This window comes from Meles meles, chromosome 13, assembly GCF_922984935.1.
Source record: "Meles meles chromosome 13, mMelMel3.1 paternal haplotype, whole genome shotgun sequence".
NCBI classification, from domain to species: Eukaryota; Metazoa; Chordata; class Mammalia; order Carnivora; family Mustelidae; genus Meles; species Meles meles.
Window position 1 is genome coordinate 15,805,402 of NC_060078.1, and position 8,715 is coordinate 15,814,116.

Below are 8,715 nucleotides of genomic sequence, written 5' to 3' on the forward strand. Positions count from 1 at the left end.
CTTCATTATGAGGAAAATGCACTTAGAATAACATTATTTGGAGTCAGAAGGGATTTTTAACATACATTCGTATGTCTATCCAAAGGAGAAATTCCCTGCACAGCGTCCTGACAAAGCACGATTCTATTTCTGATTTGTCACTTTAGCAATGGGGAAAACTGAATAGGTCAAAGCAGTCACAGTCTTACTGCAAAACTAAAGTATTCAAAATTAACCCAGTATTTTTCTAAAATATCACTTAAAAAAAATTCACCCATTGGTTTTGTTCTGCCTTCTGGAGACACAAAAATTCATGTAAGGAACATGCTATTACGCCATCAAAGAGGGCATTTATGCATTTAAAGAAGCCCATGGCGTACCTCCTAATGCTCTTTATTTATTTAGGCTATGTTAGGTACCTTCAGCCCTAGATTCTTTTCATGACGGCTCTATTTCTTCTCAGTCAGCTCCATCTTTTGTCTCAGCAAACGGGAGGGAAACGGCCAAGGCCTTGAGCTTCCCTGGTTACTGAGGCAGGGGTTCCACGTAGCGATTCCATCCAGTGGAACATCTAGCATGAAGCCTGGTTATTGACCTTGACTTTAAAAGTAGAACATCCTTGAACTTCAGGAAATGCTCACTTACTGCTGGCTCTGTGGTTCCTCTGTTATGCACATGGCATACTTTGTGCCTTTCTTCTTTGCTGCTGCACAGACAACTCTGAAACTCCTCCCAGGCCTTTTACTGAGCGGGAGATGCTGAGAAATAGTCTCTATTTAATTTTCTGTAGGTTTTCTAGTAATCATATCTTTAGCCTGAGGAGAGGGTCTCTTGTGTGGGTCATCTTGGAACAGCTTTACTTTGCGCTGGAACATGGATTCTCTTTGATCAGGCCATTGGCTGTGATGTCAGCTCATTTCATTTTTCTGGTCATAGTTTGTAGCCTTGTCCTCTGAATTTGGACTGTTTTCTCAGTTCCTTGCATACTGAAACATATTTTGTCCCATGCATTACATAAACACATTTTTTCTTATATAGATATATTTTATCAAGTCTATTCTCTTTTCTTAGAACTTAAACTGAAACTTCTTGTATTATAATACAGTGACTTACCTTCTAAACTGTGTTACCGATTCAGACCATTGACTGATAAATTTAGGCCCAGCACTGGTTCCAGCAGTTACCAAGGTGTAAACATGTAGAAACTGTCTGAAGTGGTAAGATATATGATTACTTCAGTCAACCCAGACTTCTCTTCATCTTTATCTCATTCATCAAACCAAATCTTCACAGTTGACTATGAATCATTTTATTGTTCTTTAATATGATTATAATTCATTTTTCCGATTTTGTCTTTTTTTAAAAAATTGGGCATTTATTTCATCTGAGTGAGCTAATTGTTTTCAGTTATACTTCTTCCTAAGAGAAGTAACCAATCATTCCCAGTTTTGAATTATGCAGAAATTTGATAGACATGCCTTTGATTTCTTCACCCAAATTAACTAGAGGTGTTAAAGTCCCGGGGCTCCTGCAGAATGACCCTTCCACTGTCAGCCCAAGGCTCTCTCCATCTCCCTAAGATAACAGTAGACGTCCATTTTATGTCCTCCCAGAGCAGCCTCTGATGACCCCTCAGTGACGTTTTAAAAAATTACAATCAATGGTTTCCTTGTCTGTTTCTATGAAAAGATGAAAAATGACTTAGGGCCAGAGCCCTGTCTTGTTGAGCATGGTCACCCCTGCCTGCAGTGAGCACACACAGGCCCGCAGCGCATAGTTGTTGACTGGTTGCTTTAATTGATTAGTTAACCTTTCCCGTGTGTGCTGCCCTCATTTCTGGTGGATATTCATGTACTGATCAACACTCTTTTTCAGTTGGAGCCTCAGAGCTGAGCTGTCAAAGACTAGGGAAATCAGTGCTATTTTCTGACAAAATGTTAGAATGGATGATTAAACTGGCAGTCTCTGAAAATCCAGCACACTGAATTTGCTGGATTGCTGATCTGATTCACACTATTTTTTTTTTTTTTTTGGTGTATAGAAAATGTAACTATGGCATATTTCCTTATTACTATTTTAACACAGTTCATGTAAAAACCATTATTGTCATGTGTCTGTGTAAAATGAAATACAGACTTTATATCCATCACAGATGAGTGGTTGTACTTTTTTATTAAAGATAACCTATGAGGGGCGCCTGGTGGCTCAGTGGGTTGAGCCCTTTTTCTGACCTGAGCCTTTGGCTCAGGTCGTGGTCCTGGGGTCCTGGGATCGAGCCCCATGTCGGGCTTTCTGCTTGGCGGGGAGCCTGCTTCCTCCTCTCTCTCTGCCTGCCTCTCTGCCTACTTGTGATCTCTGTCAAATAAATAAATAATCTTTAAAAAAAAAAAAGATAACCCGTGAATTTATGCTATAGCAAAGCCCCAAGGAGCTATGCTACCTGGCCCCCAAGGAGCCAGGTAAGGATAGGATTACGTGCAAAGGTAACAGAGAAGTCTCCATGGCATGTTCTGCTCCCTGAGCCCAGGGTCATGCAAGAAATAATTTGTTTCCTATCATCACTGTAGCTGTGGGAAGTTCTCTTGGCCTTCATCTCCAAGGATGACAATGGGCTTGGAGATCTTCTCCAAAAATAAAAGAGATCTTCAGGTATGATGCATAAATGTGCTGTTACGTAGCACACACATTCTGTTTCTAGAAGGTTGAAGTCAATGGGTAGGTCGTTTCCTGATAGGCACACACTTCAGTTTACGTATTTAAAACAAATCTGCATGTACCTTCCTTTTCATTTTCATTGTGACTGTGGGATTTAGAAGAAATTTGTGGCATCTTCCAGAAATCTGTCCCCAGCACTTGACATGCAGATTCTGACATGGCCTGCAAGACATCTTACCTCTATCCTAACACCCCTCACAGCCTCCAGGACTGTGCACTTCAGGGATTTTACTCCCATGATGTCGTTCTGTCTTATGGCTCAGTTGCTTTAAGAATGGGGGCTTCCTTAGGGGTCTAACCTCCTCATGAGTCTTTGAGAAGGAAAGTTTTCTCTGGCTGGTGGCTTAAGTCAGGGACACGCCAAGCAAGAAGCATTGAATATGCTTTGCTGGCTGGTGTGAAGGTCAAGGGTCCACATGGAAAAAGCCTGGCAGTGGATTCCAGAAGCTTGGATGAGACCAAAAGTGGATTCATGTTCTCAGAGAGCCTATTGGAAAGAATGCAGCCTTGCTTTCCACTTTGGCAGACTGAGCAGAGCACCTACTCAGCCCTACTGGATCTCTGATCTACAGAAACTCTGACATAATGGATTTGTGTTGTTTAAGTCACTAAGTTAGTGGTAATTTGTTACACACCCATAGAAACCAAATGCAGGCTGTGTCAGGAGATATTTGGTGCCTTGAGAATAAAGGTTTTCATTAGAGTTGGTAAACGCATCATGGATCTGATCCTTTCTGACAAGAGTACTGAAGTACAGACTTTGTCTTGGGCTATGTTTCTCACTGAATGAATGAAGCTTTCATTGCCATGGGAGAGGTTGCTTGAAGTCGTTTTTACAAACTGATGTGATGAGTTCTAAGATGCTGCACTGCATTTGTTTCTGTAGGTCTTGTTATTAGAATCCTTAAAAACAACTAGAAGGTGAGCAAATTATAAATAGAAACAGTGCTTAGACCATGTTCCTGAGGCATTCTCCTGCTACACGAAGACTCTGCAGGACGTTCATGTGAGGAATACAGCCTCAGTCAAAAGTTGGGGCACATTTGACCCATTTTGAAGCAGTGAGCAAAGCCAAAGGTCCTATTTGATCCTGCCCCTCTTCTGTTCTCAGTTGTGTTTCGTCCAGATCAATTCTCCACACACCATGATGCTAAGAGGCCTCTGTGTGTGTCTTTGTTTTACTAAAAGGCGTGAGTGGCATGCTGCTTCCTCCTCTGTCTGAACCTGACCCCAGACAATGCTGGACCTGAGCCTCCACCCATCCTTCTCCTTTCTGCCTCTTTCTCTCATCTGACACCAGGCAGCAGCAGTGGATGTTGAAATGCCTTTCATTTATCTCTCTTCTGTCAACCAGAGTTCTGCATGAGTCCATGGAACATCTGTTATAAAAGGTTAAAATTATAGACAGTCCTCATATCTCTTCCTTTTAGCTAAGTGACAAGAAAGATGGGTTGTAATATTTTCTTAGTGAGTGCTGCTTCAGAGAGCATCTTTTTCAAATTCCAGTCCTGAATAAGGGCACTGAGTTTTTAACATTGGCTTTACCATTAGCTGGTTGGTTTTGATAAGCCATTAACGGTCTCTGGGCCTTTACAGACTGTGGTTTTCTTAGTTTCTGATTCCTCTCATCCTTTGATGAAAATAAAAATGGTCTTTTGCTAGCTGTAGTGACTCTAGATTTGTAATAATTTGGGATCCGCAGGCAGCAGTCAGACACAGAGATGAGCGTGACTACGGAGGAGTCGTTTAGGAACTAAGATAAATATGTAACAATCAGACCTTTGTTTGATGTGAATCTTGATTGGGCAGATCTTTGACAGCACATGTTACAATTAATTTAAATGTTCTACCTTAATTAAAATAACCAGTAAGGGATCATGATTATTTCATTTTCATTTCACTCCTGTGCATTTAGATAGACTTGCCTGCTCTTTGGGTTTGGTGGGTCCATGAAGGAGGGAGTCTACTAAATAAAATTAATATTTAAACAAAAGTTCAAAGTGACAGAACCAAGAAGACATTATAATAGATCCATATGAGAGACCCATAAGAATTGCAAAAAAAAAATTATAAGAATGCTTCATCTCATAGCAATATACAGAGGAGTACAAGAGACAGCACAGAATGAATACTTTGACAGTTTATTTTTATTTTTTATTTTTATTTTTCTACTTTGACAGTTTAATGAGCTATCTTAACTCTGAAAAATCAGCAAGTAACTTAATGTCAATATGAGCACAAATTACTGCTGGAGAAATAGAATGAAACATGGCTTGGAGAGAAGTTGAAAAATATAGAAGATGTTTCAGGACAAGCCAGGAGAAAGAATACAAGAACATGAAAAGTGAAACTGAAAGTACCTAACTGGTAACCAAGGACCCTTACTCCCTAAATTTCCAGTGCCCCATGCTCTTGTTTTCTAAAAGTACCAGCTTTATCACCCTCCTCTTGAAGTTACTGAGATTCTTCCATAACTTCGTAACTTCTCTCCATGACTATCTCCACATGACAAGGAAGAGCAAAAGAGCAATTTTATCAATTTAAAATGTTGCTTAAGGATCACACAGAATAGGGGCACCTGGGTGGCTCAGTGGGTTAAAGCCTCTGTCTTTTGCTCAGGTCATGATCCCAGGCTCCTCGGATGGAGCCCAGCATTGGGCTCTGCTCAGCAGGGAGTCTGCTTCCTCCTCTCTCTCGGCCTGCCTCTCTGCCTACTTGTGAGCTCTGTCAAATAAATAAATAAATCTTAAAAAAAAAATAGAATCACACAGAATATTGTGGGACAAGAAATATGAAGGGAAATGGTGCTGTGTGAAATAAAATATTGTTATCAAATGAGGAGAGCCCTTCTGATCCCTTTGAGTCCTTTTAACCATTGAGTCAAATTCCACTTTTTGCTTATAGAGAATCATTATGAGAATACTGAGTGAATGAGTCTGGTTATTCTTCGTCTTACCTTTAGGCCCATTTATCCAAAGTTTATAAAATTAATCAGTATTTTTGGAGGGTCAGATAGCTTTTATGCTTCAATTTAATATCTATAGTAAGTTATCTTAAAAAATATATAAAATAAGTTATCTTTCTCATAGTCTCTGGACCTTTTCCAAAATCCACTGCATGTCTCTCTTAGCCAGTACGATCATCATCACAGTGACAAGTGCTACATTCATCTGAGTGTCCAAGAGGTCACCAAAATATATTTGTGGATACCCCCCCTTTTTTTTCTTTTGCAGAATAAGCATCTGCAAGGAGGTAAAAGTTAAGCTCAGTAACTTTCGAGGTCTATAGAATGATTCTTTTGCTTCACACTACAGTAATTATTTTTTAGAATTTATTTATTTTAGAGACAGGGAGAGACTGTGCAAGCAGGGGGAGGGGCAGTGGGAAAGGGAGAGGGGATCCTCAAGCAGACTCCCTGCTGAGCATGGATCCAGACATGGGGCTCGATCCCAGGACCCTGAGATCACAACCTGAGCTGAAATCAAAAGCCAGTTGCTCTACAGACTAAGGCCCCCAAGCACCCCATGCAACAGTAATGACTGATAGTGAACTCTGTTTGTGTGCTGTACAATGTTGAGTGAACAAAACAGACCAGACTCCATCTCTCATTGGGCTTGCCTTCTCTTGAGGGAAGTAGATGCCAGTGACTGAGCACTAAATGCTGAGGAGAGAATAAATCAAGGCATCGAGCTGCTAACAGGGGGTGCTCTAATTTGGAAGGACCAGCAGCAGAAAGCCTGCTGGGAAGCGGGCATTTGAGATGAGACACACAGGGTGAAAAAGAGGCACCTGCATGACAATCTCAGAACATGTAAGTCACAGAAGAGCAAGCCAAAGAACTGAGACGAGGGGAAGAGTTGGCCTATCTGGAGATAGGGAAGGCTGGAATGTACTTTTCTTATAGATATGTGACTTAAACATGCATTAAAATCAGAGGGAAAAGTCTCTCACTGCTAATGACAAGTTTATCTGATAGAATAAGATTTACGGTTTTAATTTAATAGCAGTTTTAACATCACAGAGATTCTGTGGTATGGAATTGTTTGCCTAAATGTATTTGATAGCTTTCCTTTTCCTTTTATTTTAGCTCACGAATGTTGTAATTGCATTCTAAGAATACTAATCTATAATCAAAAGCTGCATTCTTCTGTATCTATTGGGATATAATTGACATATAACATGTAAATTTAAGGTGCATTGCGTACTGATTATATATACATATATATGTCATATATAATGTTATATATATGTATGTTAGTTACAATATCATCTCATATGTATCTATTTTTAGCTAACACAGCCATCAACTTACGTGGATTTTTTTTTCAGCATAACAGTATTCATTGTTTTTGCACCATACCCAGTGCTTCATGCAATACGTGCCCTCCCTATTACCCACCACCTTGTTCCCCCAACCTCCCACCCCCCGCCCCTTCAAAACCCTCAGGTTGTTTTTCAGAGTCCATAGTCTGTCATGGTTCATCTCCCCTTCCACTTTCCCTCAACTCCCTTCTCCTCTCCATCTCCTCTTGTCCTCCATGTTCTTTGTTATGCTCCACAAATAAGTGAAACCATATGATATTTGACTCTCTCTGCTTGACTTATTATATGTGGATTTTTTTATTTAATGGTGAGAATTTTTTCTGTTAAGTTCAATTAGCCAACATAGAGTATATCATTAGTTTTTGTTGTGGTGTTCAGCTATTCATTAATTGCATATAACACCCAAGACTCATCAACACATGTGCCCTCACCCTCTTACCCCATCCTCCCACCCCCCGCCCCTCTGTAGCCCTGAGTTTGTTTTCCGAAGTCCATAGTCTGTCATGGTCATCTCCCTCTCTGATTTCTCCCCCTTCAGATTTCCTTCCCTTCCCCTGTGGTCCTCTATGCTATTCTTTATGTTCCACATATGAGTGAAACCATATGACAATTGTATTTCTCTGCTTGACTTATTTCACTTAGCATAATCCCCTTCAGTGCATCCATGTCAATGCAAATGGTAGGTATTTATCCTTTCTGATGGCTGAGTAATATGAACCACATCTTTATCCATTCATCTGTTGAAGGACATCTCAGCTCCACTCTTAGCAACTTACAAATATATAAAAAGCATTAATTATGATCACTGTGCTGTGCATCCCATCCCAGACGTGTGACTGGAATTTTGGGTTCCATTTCACACCTTTGCCCATTTTTTCCCACCTCCCCAAACTGTGGTAACCACCATTCTGCTCTCTTGTCTGAGTTTGTGTTTTTTAGACCCACATGTAAGTGATAACATACAGTAATCTCTTGTCCTACCTGACTTATATCACTTAGCAAAATGTGCTCAAGTCCCATTCATATTATTACATTATTTTTAATGGCTGAATATTTCATTATATATCTATTATGTAATTTATATTTCATATACACACAGCCATAGGTACACATAGGTATCACTTTTTCATTATTCTTTCATCCATCATTTGACATGTAGGTTGTCTCCATGTCTTGGCTGTTATAAATAATGCTGTATGAACATGGGAGTGAAGATAATGAGCTCATCGCCTTTGGATATATACCTAAAAGTAGGATGCCTGAATCATATGATAGTTCTATTTTTAATATTTTGAGGAATGCCTTACTGTTGTCCGTGATAGGGGCCCAGTTTATCTCCCCCACATCCTCTCCAAAACTTGCTGTATCTTTGTCTTCTTGATAATGGCCATCTGACAGGTGTGAGGTGATAGCAAATAATGCACTGATTTGCATTTCCTGATGTTTAGTGATGTAAAGCATCTTTAATTGTACCTGTTGGTCTTTGTTATGTCTTCTTTGGAAAATTCTCTTCAGTTCCTCTGAATTCTAGATTGGTTTTTTTTTTTTTTTTAATTATTGAGTTGTTTGGGTTCTTTACATATTTTGGATGTTAATCCCTTTTCAGATACATGGTTTGCCAAAATTTTCTCCCATCTCATAAGTTGCCTTTCATTTGGTTAACTGTTTCTTAGCTGAACAGAAGCTTTTTAGCTTGAT